General features: G+C 41.2%; 1 long non-coding RNA gene across 3 annotated transcripts; it reads left to right on the top strand.

The window, feature by feature from the left end:
• The first annotated feature begins 1,067 nt into the window (after window positions 1-1,067).
• Window positions 1,068-14,834, top strand: LOC115173826 (uncharacterized). Of its 3 annotated transcripts, XR_003871670.1 has the most exons (6): window positions 1,068-1,201; window positions 2,507-2,643; window positions 2,746-2,807; window positions 2,931-2,988; window positions 13,822-13,923; window positions 14,201-14,834. It is a non-coding gene; the product is annotated as an uncharacterized LOC115173826 (long non-coding RNA). The 3 variants fall into 3 exon arrangements; XR_003871669.1 differs by having other exon boundaries at window positions 2,544-2,807; XR_003871668.1 differs by having other exon boundaries at window positions 2,507-2,807.
• Window positions 14,835-15,219: the final 385 nt, after the last annotated feature.

Genomic DNA, 15,219 nt, shown 5'->3' with positions numbered 1-15,219 from the left:
AGGATGTTGAAGGAAAGGTTCCTCGCTTTCTCTTTTATTTTCTCTTCTCTCTCTCTCTCTCTCTCTCTCTCTCTCTCTAAGCCAGGAGTAGACATACAGAGCTCTGTGCTTACGTGTTCCTCTATAGGTCAAGAACACCCAGCTGCAAGAAGCTGTATACATTATGGATAATGTAAACAGTTTACAGACACAATATATATAGTTATACACACTGAAAACATACAGTATCAGTTGTGTTTTTCCCTGATCCATCTGCCCCTCTGATCCATTCACACACTATTGAAAGGTCAGCTGCCCCTCAGAACCAACTTCGCTGGTTTTAAACGGACTATGTGGCATTGATATGAGTCAAAACCATGAATAGTAGTATCAAAATTGACTACAAAGTGTAGATAGGATCATTTCAATCATAAAGTCAGTCTCGTCCAAAGCAGAGTTTTGTAAGTGAGTTGGTTACGACTTCCTGGAGGGTTGGGTATAGATTACTTCCATTCCCATTTTTACCAATGATGCCCAATAATTGTCAAGAGACAATATGTTGTGGTCCATCCCCAGCTGCCATGTGGACATTTGTTGTCAAGTCTGCATATGGCTGCAACTCCCACACATTTTGCTCAGCAAATAGAAGTGAAAAGGGCTTCCATGAAGTTGGTTCAAACTTCCAATGCGTTTCAACAATATTGCCAGATGGCCAGGAATGGATTACATCTGACACGGTCACTTCTGCTGCCTGCCAACCATCAAACCACTGGTGTTGGTGAGTACTAGAGGTCTTCACGGTTCAACTGTACCCAAATTCCCGAGACCCGATTCTGCACCCGAGTGGGTCCCGATCCAGAATTCTAAATAATGTCACGGTTCTGGGTCAGATCTGATATGATTGTCATGGGTCTCGGGTACCTGTATGTGCCATTTTAACTTACTTGTCCGGAAGAACCCATATAGATACTGCTACTGCTGCCGTAGAAAGAGAGAAAGAGAAATTGCATTATTGATGCTGCTACTCTTTGCGTTTCACGAGAGTGGTGCTTGTAGCTTGTTGTTGGCCAATCATTAACCATCAAAGCGGCAATAAGCTACAGTCATAGAGAGAGTCTCTGTGTTAGGAGAAAAAAGTTAAGAGATATCTAATCAATGGAAGATGGAATTAAAATGATGGAATAAAAGTTAAAGGAGAAGGATAGGCTACAACGGCCAACAGGTAGGCTGCTACTTAATATTCTGAATTGAGTTGTTGTTTGTAACTGTAGGATGAGAAAGCCATGCAGCCTCAATTAGCCTAGCTATTTAGCTAGCTTAACTAGCCTCTCCCGGTTTGATGCAGTCAAGACAGGTACTACTTAATCATATTGGATGATAAATAACCTAGCTATGTCAGCTATTAGCCCACTATAGCGCGAGTCATCTTGGTTGGTTGCGGTCTCTCCCTCTTTCCTCCCTGTTCCTCTTGTCACTTGCTGACACTCACAGTAGCCTGCACACACAGCACAGCCCCTGCTGCCACCTCCTCTCCCGCACAACTTATCACCCCCGGTTAATAAAGTAGATTAAATATATACTTTTCTGCTGCTTCCCTCACTTGGATCAGACCGGGTCTGGATCAGACTAGATCTATACGGAACGGGTCTAGTTGTCCATGGGTCCGTTCGGAATGGGTCTCTATATTGTAAAAATGTATTTATGCATATCGGGTCTAGATTTTTTATTTATTTACCCTTTATTTAACTAAGAAAGTAAATTAAGAACATATTCTTATTCACAATGACGGCCTACCAAGAGGCAAAAGTCCTCCTGCTAGGACGGGGGCTGGGAAAGGTTCATTTCGGAATGGGTCCAACTTTTTGGACTCGTAAAGGCCACTAGTGAATACATCAGCTAAGTAGATAGCTGGTACGTGCGAGTTTGGATATACAAGCTTGATATACTAGCTTGGATATACAATATTATTTGACAATGCTAGCGAGCCAGGCTAGCTATGATACCACATGAGGGGAATGATACTGTAGTTATCTAACAACAGCTAACTGTATCCCATTGGCATTTAGAATAAATACAGGGCAGGCACTTGGATACTAGCTTGCTAGTACATCGTAGGATGTAGCCAGTTCGCTTTCAATAATTGTTCAACTCGAACTGGCAAGCTAACATTAGCTAGCTAGCCAACTGATTTCAACTTGGACAAAGATATGATAACTAACTCGGATTTGCAAGTTAGCTAGCATTCGGGAGCTTCGTCTGCTAACCCAAAACAACATGCCTGTTCTCATAAAAGTTTATAGTGTATTTTCTAGGGCAAAAGGATGGTATTTTTCTACTACAAATGAAGCTATGGCTTTGGCAGCAAATAGCAAAACGTACACAGCTGGTTGCCTAGTAACGGCGTCACCGACCTGTAACAATTTTGTAGTTACAGTCCCTCTATTAGCATATAAATTACTTCCAAACTGCAGAAAGTCATTTTTATCGCTATATGTAACTGAGTGATTGTATTTAATTTCATTCACAGTCTACATGGGTGGATTTGTTGTGGATTTGTTGTTCAGCAGCATCGTGGGAACCATCATATCAGGGGCTGTTACAGAAGGCTGAGGCAGTGGCCAGACACCAGTCCCACTTCAGAGTAATGGAGGACACTTGAATCAAGTTGGTCACATTTGATCTGCTCAATCTGTCCTGGAATTCACCTAACCACCATTGATAATGTAATCAGTGCTGTGTGTATGTGTGTGTCTTTTATGTTGTAAGGAGATGCCAATGGAATACTCCTGGGCCCGAGTGAGTAATGCCAACCAGTCAGTGCCATGCTGGTACGTGTCCCTTGTGAATTAGCTGTGCAACAGGATCTTTGATTGGATATGTTCAGCTGTGTATTTACTGTTGGCTTCCATGACTATGTTGACAGTCTTACTCTCTCTCCCTCTCTGATATAGGAGCAGAAGTCGGGCTCCTTCATGACCAGTCTCTGTGACGAGAGGGGCCATTTCCATGGTAACATGTATTTAATGATGCGTTTGCTATCTTGCCATAACTGATTTGACAGAGAAATGTCAGCGAGCCAGCTGTCACCATGCTATGCTAGCTAGCTGCTGTCAGCTTGGCTCAACGCATGCTTTAGCTGACCATCTTGAAATGGCGAGTCAGCACGGAGAAGTCCTTCAAAACTTTGTTCTCTCAATAGCAAAACTAGCTTAGCTTGCCTCGCTGTACTCACGACTGGCCTTGTTTGTTGTGATTGAATGGCGAAGACACACCCAAGAAACATCCACATCAAACCACACCCCCAAGACAACTCTTATTTGCCTTCAGTCATGACCGCTAGCTTTTCTTAATGAGCATTGACGAAAAACAAGGCCAAATCAGGAAATGCAGTTTACCTTTAAAATTCTGTGGACAAATGTGTAATATAATGATACATTTTGATGGAAACAATATATAAATCATGTTTGTTATGTGAGAGCGATATTTTGAAACAAAGGTACGTCTTATTTTCTCTTCTCCTCTTTTTAAGCTCTTCTGCGTCTCCAGAGAGACTGAGCTGTTTTCCTCCACATTCTACCCTCCTTATCACATACAGCTAGAGCCAACGGCAGCTTTGTTTAATATTCCAGTCATTCAGGTAATACATGAGACAGCACCATTGTAACCAGATCCAGGTTAAGGTGATACATAAGGGAGTACAATGATTAATTGCAGCTGGCTGTGAATCAGATCATTGTCATCATGGGACTGTATTGGGCCATTTATTACAGCTGTTCACGCTTGGTACAGTAAGACAGCAGGAAGATGTCAGGCTGAGAGAGGAGATATATTGGATTTTATAAACTGGGTGATTTGAGCCCTGAATGCTGATTGGCTGACAGCCACGGGTATGACAAAACATTTATTTTTACCGCTCTAATTACGTTGGTAATCAGTTTATAATAGCAATAAGGCACCTCAGGGGTTTGTGGTATTTGGCCAATATACCACAACTAAGGGCTGTAACCAGGCACTCTGTGTGGCGTTGTGTATAAGAACAGCCCTTAGTCGTGGTATATTGGCCATATACCACACCCCCTCGTGCCTAAATGCTTAAATATATTACATGCACACACACACGCATGCATGTACACGCACTCACTCACGTATGCAGGCACACACGCACACAGACAAAAAAACACACGGCTTTAGAATCTTGATAATGGTTTGTTAATTGATGAAATGTTAATTTGTCTTGAAGAATGATCATCAATTAATCAATGGCACCTCTCTGCTCTCTGTCAATGTGATGTATAGAGGTAATACGCCGCTGAAGTGTGTGTGTGTGTGTGTGTGCGTGTGTGCCTGCGTGTGTGCCTGCGTGTGTGCGTGCGTGCGTGTGTGTGTGCGTGTGTGTGTGCGTGCGTGCGTGCGTGTGTGTGTGTGTGTGTGTGTGTGTGTGTGCGTGCGTGTGTGTGCGTGTGTGCGTGTGTGTGCGTGTGTGTGTGTGTGACAGACATATTTTATATGTCAGCAGTGAGATCAGTTGATTGATGGACCTGTGTGGACATGCCTGCTGTACGAACTGTGTTGATTAGAATTCCCGATTATATACCATCTGGAGAGGAAGAGAGAGAAAGAGCGGGAATGAGAGAAAGAGAGCGAGAGAAAGGGAGAGAGAACAGTAGAGAAAAAGATATAGAGAGAAAGACAGAAAGAACAAAAACAGGAAGGGGATAGAGGGAGGGAGATAGATAATGTCATATAGCTCTTGAAAAGACAGTGAAAGTCATTCTGCTTTTGGCCCTCACTAAATGTCAGAGTGAGAACACACACACATACAGGATACATTTCACGCTTTTTGTTTCATCACACCCGATCCACATATCTCCTTTTCTCTCGCTCTCTTTCTCTCTGTCTCTGTCCTTCTTCCCTCCCTCCCTCCCTCCCTCCCTCCCTCCCTCCCTCCCTCCCTCCCTCTATCTCGCTATGATAAACACTAGCTTTAGTATGTCAGTTTGGGAGGTTACAGTGACATGGTCCTGACCTGCAGTCAGTGTCCACCAGCTGTTATGTAACATGTTATTCTGCTCTCTGCTGTATGAACTCACCCACGCATGCACCCACACACACATTTGCACGCCCACGCATACACATACACATTTGCACACACTAACCACTGGTGGTTCTCTCTCTGACCATATTTACCTCTAGGACGGTGATACAGCCAAATACAAATGCCATGTTATCACATCTCTAGGCTATTACTTCTCTCTCCTTACTTGTTTTCCTGCTGGCCCAACGTTGGCGCTTTCGGTGTGTGTGTTTGAGCTTAGGTGTGCGTTTTTGCGTATTTGTGCATACGCACATACGCAATGTACACATGTAATGTTTGTACTATTCTGGAGTAGCTGAATACGAATTCTAAAATCGAAACATGATTTTATAGAATGGAATATAATATACGTTAACATTATCTGAAAGGAAATTCTTTACACATCTTCTTTGTGTATGCCTACAGATCTGATCTCTCATTTTGATCACTCTGTTGTTGCAGATTTTTTCCCTGTGCAGCAGGAAATGCAAACTGCAGTGTATTCAAGGTGTAAAAAAGCTTCTAAAGTTTGTAATTTGTCAGACTTGATTTGCCCAAACAAAAATGTATCAAATCCTACAAACATGTCCAAGCATTATATTAATTATTAACAATTATTCATATTGTCTGTTGCTATAGGATTATTTTTTGGTTTTAGCCCTATCACAGACCTTAACCCTTACCTTAAACATGCACAATGAGTGCCTAAACTTAACCCTTAAAATAGAAAGATACAGAGCAGCAGGAGCAACAAAACCGAATGTGACGTTTGGAGAACGTGGATGAACGTCTAATTCTGCAGTGACACTGTGAGAGCTTGTTGTTAGAGACACGGTGGTGGGGGAGGGCACTGTGAATATGAAGTAGTGGTAAATTACCATACATCCCATCAAACAGCCTGCAAGATCAGGGTGATTTTGCTGACACACACACACACACACACACACACACACACACACACACACACACACACACACACACACACCCAACCAGAGTGATCATGATGAGAGGAACATATACCAATTGAATCCCATTTTCCTTCTGAATGTCATATCATTATTCCTGAACTGAAAGGTAAGCGTCTGTAAGGATCATGTCTAGTCTAGGCTAGACTCAAGAGATTATGACATCTGGCCGGCCGTTTCTTTATGTCTATAGGATGTCTTAGCTTCTCATACAACATCAGTATTCTGTCCCTAACACCTCATTCTGTCTGTCTGTCATGCTCCTTGGAGGGAGGGAGGGAGACAGTGAGAGAGACAGAGAGAGAGAGAGAGAGAGAGACAGAGAGAGAGAGACAGAGAGAGAGAGAGTCTAGATATCATGCATCAGGTCTTCACAGACACAAGGCTTATCCAAACATGAGGCTTCCATTTCAACAAGATTACACAAGAGAGCGAGAGAGAGATGAACAATCACAGAGAGAAAAGTACATTGGCCGTGTCTTGCCTACTACTTACTAAAACTACATACTCTGTACTTATCATACTACATACTATTTAGAACATATTTCTTAGTAAAACAAATGCAGTAAGCAACAAATATCAACATACTGGGCTCATCCATACTGAGAATACGTAATCTAATGCGCAAAAAAAGTAAGGCTATGTGGACACGACCAGCCACAGAGGAAGAAGGACAGTGAGAGAGAAACACAAAAGGAGGAAGAGATAAACAGAGGCTAAAAGGAGAGAACGCAACATGTCCTCTGACTCATTGCTGAAATAGGTCACCATGGTGTAACTATGGAGATTCCTTCCCAGAGTTCCCCCTGTTCCTCTCACCTCTGCTGAGGTCACCATGCTAGAGGTCAGTGAAGGTCAGCAAGTCTTACATCAGTAACCATAGTAACAGTGTATAGTTATATCAGGTATGCCACAGATGATTATTATTTGATAAAATATTGCATTTGGCCCTTACTACTTTCACCCATAGAAGCGCATTGAATAGCACATTCATAAATGGCAAAAAAAGAGAGCAAAAAAACGAATCATAAGGAATAAGGTGTTGAAGTGTCTGTCCTATATCTAGGAGATATAAGAAAGCTCAGGAAATATTGTTGTTTTTTTGGACACATATTTAACCCCTTATTTTTGCTGCCACAAAGTACCTCTATACTTCCATTCATTTGTATGGGTTACCTTCAGACGAGTCCCATGACACTCGTGGGGATCGTAGAGCAAACCACTGTGTAGGTGAGAGTCTCATCTCTCCATAGAGTGGTCATATTAGTTTGTATGCCAAACTGTTCGGATGCTACAGACGTGTTTGTGAGAAGACCAATTTTCAGGAGGTCTCATGGTCTGACAAAACTGCTGTAACTTGGCCACCTTCCACCACAGATGCAGAAGGCTGCCATAGGCAGATGCGGAGGATTGAGACGCAGCCCAAACAAAAAACACATCTATAACTTAATGGAATTTTTTTATTATGTTACTTAGATGGACACACGGGTGGGTCAATAGATTCTTAAAACCTCTCTAGGGCAGGCGGGACGAAATCGTCCCACCTACGTAACAGCCAGTTGAATCCTGTGGCGCGATTTTCAAATACCTTAGAAATGCTATTACTTCAATTTCTCAAACATATGACTATTTTACAGCTATTTAAAGACAAGACTCTCGTTAATCTAACCACACTGTCCGATTTCAAAAAGGCTTTACAACGAAAGTAAAACATTAGATTATGTCAGCAGAGTACCCAGCCAGAAATAATCAGACACCCATTTTTCAAGCTAGCATATAATGTCACAAAAACCCAGAAGACAGCTAAATGCAGCACTAACCTTTGATGATCTTCATCAGATGACACACCTAGGACATTATGTTATACATTACATGCATGTTTTGTTCAATCAAGTTCATATTTATATCAAAAACCAGCTTTTTACATTAGCATGTGACGTTCAGAACTAGCACACCCCCGCAAACCTCCGGTGAATTTACTAAATTACTCACGATAAACGTTCACAAAAAGCATAACAATTATTTTAAGAATTATAGATACAGAACTCCTCTATGCACTCGATATGTCCGATTTTAAAATAGCTTTTCGGTGAAAGCACGTCAGAATGCACTCCCAGGACTTCTACTTCAATAACAAATGTTGGTTTAGTCCAAAATAATCCATAGTTATGTTCCAACAGCGGCGTTTTGTTCGTGCGTTCAAGACACTATCCCAATGGTAAATAAGGGTCACGCGCACGGCGCATTTCGTGACAAAAGATTTCTAAATATTTCATTACCGTACTTCGAAGCATGTCAACCGCTGTTTAAAATGAATTTTTATGCCATTTTTCTCGTAAAAAAGCGATAATATTCCGACCGGGAATCTGCAATTAGGTAAACAGCCGAAAGAAAATACAGCACGGGGTCGACTCGGGCACGCGCGTAATTCCTTTGTCCTCTGATCGGCCACTTGGCAAAGGCGATAATGTGTTTCAGCCAGAGGCTGCCTTGATATCGTTCAGCTTTTTCCCGGGCTCTGAGAGCCTATGGGAGCCGTGGGAAGTGTCACGTTACAGCTAAGATCCTCACTCTTCAATAACCAGAGACAAGAAGAACAACTCCTTGTCAGACATGCCACTTCCTGCATGAAATCTTCTCAGGTTTTTGCCTGCCATATGAGTTCTGTTATACTCACAGACACCATTCAAACAGTTTTAGAAACTTTAGGGTGTTTTCTATCCAAAGCCAATAATTATATGCATATTCTAGATACTGGGCAGGAGTAGTAACCAGATTAAATCGGGTACGTTTTTTATCCGGCCGTGTAAATACTGCCCCCTAGCCCTAACAGGTTTTAAGGAACCCCATAATGACAAAGTGAAAACGTGTTTTTAAAAATGTTTGCAAATGCATTGAAAATGGAATAGAGAAACAACTAATTTGCACAAGTCAATACTTTGTAGAAGCACCTTCTGCAGTGATTACAGCTTTGAGTCTTCCTGGGTAAATCTCTAAGAGCTTTCCTCACCTGGATTGTGCAAATTCTGCCCGTTATTCCTTTCAAAATTCTTCAAGCTCTGTTGTTTGTCATTGGTAGACAACGACTTTCAGGTCTTGCTATGGATTTTGAAGCAGATTTAAGTCAAAACTGTAACATTCACTGTCTTCTTGGTAAGCAACTCCAGTGTAGATTTGGTCTTCTGTTTTAAGTTATTGTCCTGCTGGAAGGTGAATTCATCTCCCAGTATCTGGTGGAAAGCAAACTGAACTAGGTTTCCTCTAGGATTTTGCCTGTGCTTATCTCCTTTCTGTTAATTCTTTATCCTGAAGAACCCTCTAGTCCTTAAAGATCCCGAACAGTGAAAATGTTTTTAGTCCAATTGGATATGTGGATGAAACTAGTTCATAGTAGGTTGACCTAAGTATGACTGTAGCTGGTACACTGACAAAGTTGATCATAAAGTTACTGGTCCCCTCCCACCATGTCAAAAGCTTGGATTCAGGAGGCAGGCATTACTTCCGGCATTATGCAACGTCACATAATGCCAGAAATGTTATGCACCAATTGTAGAGTCTTATAATTGTAACTATTTTAAATATGCAATGTCTTAAAACCGTCATCACATGAGCGCATCATACAGCTTTGTTTACAAACCATAAGATATCTCAAGCAGAACGTGGCAGAATAATACTGGTAACTAACTCCTTTTTATCTGTGTTGTGACTTTTAGCTAGCAAGCTACTTACCAGCCTGCCGGAAAAAGCCCACTGTGTTGTGACTGGATGCCATAGTGTTCATTTAATATTACACTATTTTCTGAAGAATAAAGACATCTGACAGCTGTAGCTGCTTTTCATTTCAGGTTGACAGGCTGCACAGAAAATTACAATCATGTCACACGTTTGCAGTTCACAGTTCGAGCGAAGTTGCTTCATCTCCTGTGGAGAACATTCAATGATTCTTGCAAGGAAGCTAATGGTGAAGAAGGATGCTGTACCGACATTAACAGTGGGTCAGTGTAGGTCTGTTATGGTGATGCATTTCCTGGTGTTCACCAGTCACGTGACCGTTTAATCATGGTAACGAGGCTTCTCCAAGCTCTGATCCTGCTGATGGTCATTAGTAGCCTACCAAACTTGCTAACTACCTGGTACTCAGCACTCTATTGTCAGAGGTGGGACCAAGTCATTGTTTTACAAGTCACAAGTGAGTCTCAAGTCTTAGCACTCAAGTCCCAAGTCAAGTCCCAAGTCAAGACAGGCAAGTCCGAGTCAAGTCTCAAGTCAAGGCTGTCAATTATCAAGTCAAGTCTCAAGTCTTTAACTTTGAGTTTCGAGTCCTAAACAAGTCATAATGTGCTCTTCATCAAATATAATACCATTTCATATTTTTGACAAGAGTAAGTCAGTATATTACATTTCAAATCATGAATGCTTTTAAAAATATCTATATATTTATTACTTTCCAAATAAACGTTACATTTCCATGGAAATACATGGGTAGCCCTGAGAAAGACCCCCCCAATAGTGATCGACTATCGAGGATTGCTATGTGGCGCAATCGGGCAATGTAGGCTTGTACACAATCGCCCAACCTTGTTTTAGGAACATCGGGCAGGATTTAGGCTACCAACTGCCTGGCCAGTTGTAGCTCAATCTTGGGTACAATGATCACGTTCCCACACTGACTGACTGTGTGGAGGCTCATTGATTTAACGTTACGCTAGCCTACATGATACACCAGTAAAGTAATAAAATATATAGCTGTCGGCTATATTAGCCACGACTTAGCGTTCTTTGTGCAGCTTCAAATGTTGAACAAAGTTGGAAATTGTTGCACCTCCGTCTGTAATTTTCTTCCCGCATGTTTTGCAAGTTGCAATCAGTTTTATGTTGATACAGCATCGTCTTTATATCCGAAAGTATACATTTTGGGTATCATCTTTCTAAGGGCTCCATCTGAAGTCCCCCGTCGACGTTCCTCTGCACTGCCACGCACAACTTTTTCTCAACCTGCACAATTTGATTGGCTGCTGTCCGATTCAAACTGTAATCCGTTAAATGAAGAGTTGATGCGCTGCAAACTTTTTTTAATAGCATAATTTTTTATATATGGGCTTGGGGAGCCTATCAGGTCAGGTCAAGTCATAAGGCTCAAGTCAAGTCACGAGTCATTGGTGTTAAAGTCAAAGTCGAGTTGCAAGTCATCATATTTGTGACTCGAGTCTGACTCGAGTCCAAGTCATGTGACTCGTCCACACCTCTGTCTATTGTCCCTCTAATCACTCTGACATCAATGCAAATGACCCTAACCCTAAAAAGAGGAGGATCCCATCAGCTTTCTATAGGCTAGGCCTACTATATCTATTTCTCAAATGTTCTAATATTAAGCGTATTGTTTCTATTTACAACAGGAGTATAGCCTACCTGGCTGGCATGAAAATGAACCACAGGAAAAGCGTCCTCTATTCGCTATTGAAGTGCATAGGTTACATATATTTTCCCCCCTGCCCCTGTTTCCAGACAGGCGCATGAGAATGGTCCATTCTATATCAAAACAAATGTCACACACATATAATAAAGTATATGTAAAGACAAGATTAAATCAAGAATAGCCAGATGGGTGAGAATATTAGCATATTACTTGTGAATGATACATTATCACTTGTGAATGATGCCCAGTTTAAGGCAAGAAACAGCCATGCCTTTCTTTTGCGACTTTTTCAAGTCATAGTCGCACACCTCATGTAGCCTAGCCCATAAGCCTATATGTTTTGATAAGGTTTGTATCACAACTAAAGTGGCCAAATAACTTCTTAAAAATAAGCACATTAATCCACTTTACAAGGGGAGTAGAGCCTAACTGGCATACATAAGCAGCGCGTGAGTTTCAAGTTTGGGGAAGATAATTTTCACCATAAAAATGCACCTTTATAATTAAAGCATGACAGCATAATCGCATTTTCGGTCACTCTTGAGAATAGTGTTTTCCTGCTAATGGAACATTTATGCTTATAGACTACTGCCATCTGCGCATTGCTGCATTTATAATGTGAAGAAATAGTCAAATAGTTTAGCAATATTTTAAGCTAAACGTTATGAGCCTAATGCAACACTTTGCATGTGCAGGCTCATTGCTTAAATATATTTTTTGATGCTAGTGGTTGTATTCATTTGGGATCTATTGCATCCCATAACTGTCCCAGACTATTTATTTCTCGCACAGAATAGGTCAATGTTTAGTACTATGGGGGATAGTAGATTGACATAGACTAGTGCTTTTGCTGTTTGGCCTACTCATCTTGTTGGCTGACAAAAAGTAAATGTGGACAGTTCTTCCAATATCTTCAATATGCGCCTCAGAATTGGATAAGGACGCACGCAATTGGGTCCCAGATGTGTCTGTCTTCACTTTAGCCTGTGAGAAAGACCCGATCACGTGACTGAGAGCCATGTGGGTGAGAGATGCTTCAGCATGCAGCTAGGAGAAGGGAATTATAATTATTATAGTCAGCCCAAGGGCACAACGGCAACTGGCTGCAAAAGGCATGTTTTCTTTTAGGGGGCATTACCACCACACAAAGGGAATGCAGCCGGGAAATTCGAGGCATTATAAAGTGCTAGTTAAAATGTGAATGAGAGACTGATGAAATGTGTGCAACCTGCAGAGATCATGCCTTTCATGCAACTTTTTTCAAATCATCATTAGTCACATCATGCAGTCTTACAATGTATTAAAAATCAAAACATATAGCCCAACATTTATAGAACATCTAAAGTTAAATCAATAACTCTAAATTAAGCACATAGGAAGACCTGTTTCTTTGTTAACTGCTCAACACAGAATAGCCACATGTGTACACTCCCTCAAATCGTTTAGAGAAAATAACCTATCTATTTTATTCAGCTATGTTCAATTGTATTCTTCATACTATAAAATAATGCCACGGAATTCTAAGCAAATCTTGCCTGCTAGATGAACTAGTGTAGCCCACAGCCATATGGATTAGCCAGATCAGGGCCTAACATAAGGACAACTCAGAGTATGCTATTCTGTTCTTCTGAAATAGACTACATTTTCTTCATATCATGTTTCTTTAGACCTGTCTAAAATCAATAATGGATTAATTGTGATGGTGTAGGCTATATTACATGGATCTTTATAATGCCTCGAATTTCCCGGCTGCATTCCCTTATGGATCATGGATTTATTAAACTTTTTTAAATGTAGATGTTCCAAAGGTCTGCATCAGTGGCTTGTAGGCTATGCGTGGAAGCCAGCAGATGCTAAGTGTGTTTATGTTAATTAACGGTCAATTTCCATGAGACCGTTAGTTATTTGCTTGACATTCTCCGGCTCACAACATTTCATGACCGCCACAGCCCTAGGTCAGTGAATCTTGAAAGCGATGACCGTAATGTAAGTATCAGAGTTTGATGAGTCTTACACAGTGGCTGTAACTGTGGCTGCTTTGACTTGTGAACAGTATATTTTCTGTAACACACATGATGGTTTTTGTTCTTCCATCCCTAAGCCCACTACATTGAGTCTGAGAACTACCAGCACACAGCTGACACAAAGAAATGTTGTCAACAAAAGGAGTTGCGGTGTTTATACTTTTTGTAATTTACCCCTGAAAATAATAGTTTGCCATTCCATTGTGTGGGTTGTTGTCTTACAGTTGATGTAGCTTGTGTCTTTAGGGCTAAACATGATGATTAGGGGGTGGGTATTATTATTTCACTTTCCATCTCCTTTTGTCTTTCCATTATCATCAAGCTGTAATTTTAGAAAATTCAACATCTATTCTGTCTGCACAGCTTCCCAGGCAACCACCGCAGCAGGAATGGTGTGATACAAGCTTTCCCAAGGCAAAGAAGGGGGATATGCTGTGAAGCCTGTGAAGACAGACCCAGCGTACTGTAAGTCACAGTTATTTATTTCAAATCAATTAAGCATTTCAGGCACACACATTCCAAATACAAACATTGAAAAGTTTCACCAAAAAGTGCAGGACCAAATATTCCATATTTGAAATTGAGTGCTTCAAAAATACCAGAAAACACATTGTAGAATGAGTAGATCACTACATAAACTAATTAATAGCATCAGAACTCAGAATTAGTAAATTAAAGTAAATTAAATTCACTACTCATTTAACAAACATTTCCCTTTCCAAAAACATTACCGGCTACGTAGACAGGCTTCTGGATCTCCTCTTCAGCAAGGTCGCCCTTCATCCAGAGCCGTATGTGGGGAAGCTGTGCGAACTGTCCATCCCAGGACTTCTGTCTGCCCAGTGTGAGGAGGCCATAGCTGGATTTGTCTAGCGCTTCAATCTTGGGGGTGACTGAAGCCTGTTTGATTGAAGTACGGCACATGGGTCCCCCACCGCTCCCCTCCCTATCAATCTCTGTAGTTGGTTGCATTTCCTAAAGCCTTAGTAATTCACTTTTACGTGATAAGATGTCACATTTTGTTACTTTCTATTGTATTTTTCAAGCATTCGGACGGGAGACGAGTGTTACAAATTTTACGAATCAATGTGGAACTGCACACTTCTAGGGTGGCCGGGTGCTTATACTGTATTATAATATTTTTTATCTGTCAAATTATGTCCCACCATTATTTCTCACCTTTTTTCTCGTGCATGTTCGTGTTGATCAATGTTTTGACTGTGCTGGCCTATTGTAAATTATCAAATATATGTCTGATCAATAAATACAATTCGGAACATATTGTCATTTATAATACTAATGCAGAGGCACCAATAGAATGGTGCTGTAGACGGATATATCCACTAATATAGGACTATTAAAGGCCCAGTGCACTACTTTTGTGAGTCTTTTATTTGTACTATTTACTTATTTTTTCTGATTTTTCAGGGGGTGCTGCAGCACCCTCAGCACCCCTACTTCCCACAGATATGTATCAGTGAACTTTATTCTGTAATGAGTTAAAAAACTATAGAAAGGCAATTTTGTGTTGCTGCTGTTTGACTGATATCCAACAGTCCATGATCAGTTCTGTTGCCCGTGAGAGCCATTTGCTGAGAAAATGGGGTGAGGTATATTATTTACGCTTGGAATGACGTGGCCCTGGTCACCCTGGTCATCAATGACATGTGGCCCATTGTTGACCTTGTTACCTTGCAACGAACACAAGGGTGTTTCAAAGAGCTGCATTCAAGGCGAGATCATGAATATAAGCTCCCCGCC

The sequence above is a fragment of the Salmo trutta genome, chromosome 34 (genome assembly GCF_901001165.1).
Source record: "Salmo trutta chromosome 34, fSalTru1.1, whole genome shotgun sequence".
NCBI classification, from domain to species: domain Eukaryota; kingdom Metazoa; phylum Chordata; class Actinopteri; order Salmoniformes; family Salmonidae; genus Salmo; species Salmo trutta.
The sequence above is the reverse complement of the archived record's forward strand: the minus strand, read 5'-3'. Positions and strand labels throughout refer to the sequence as shown.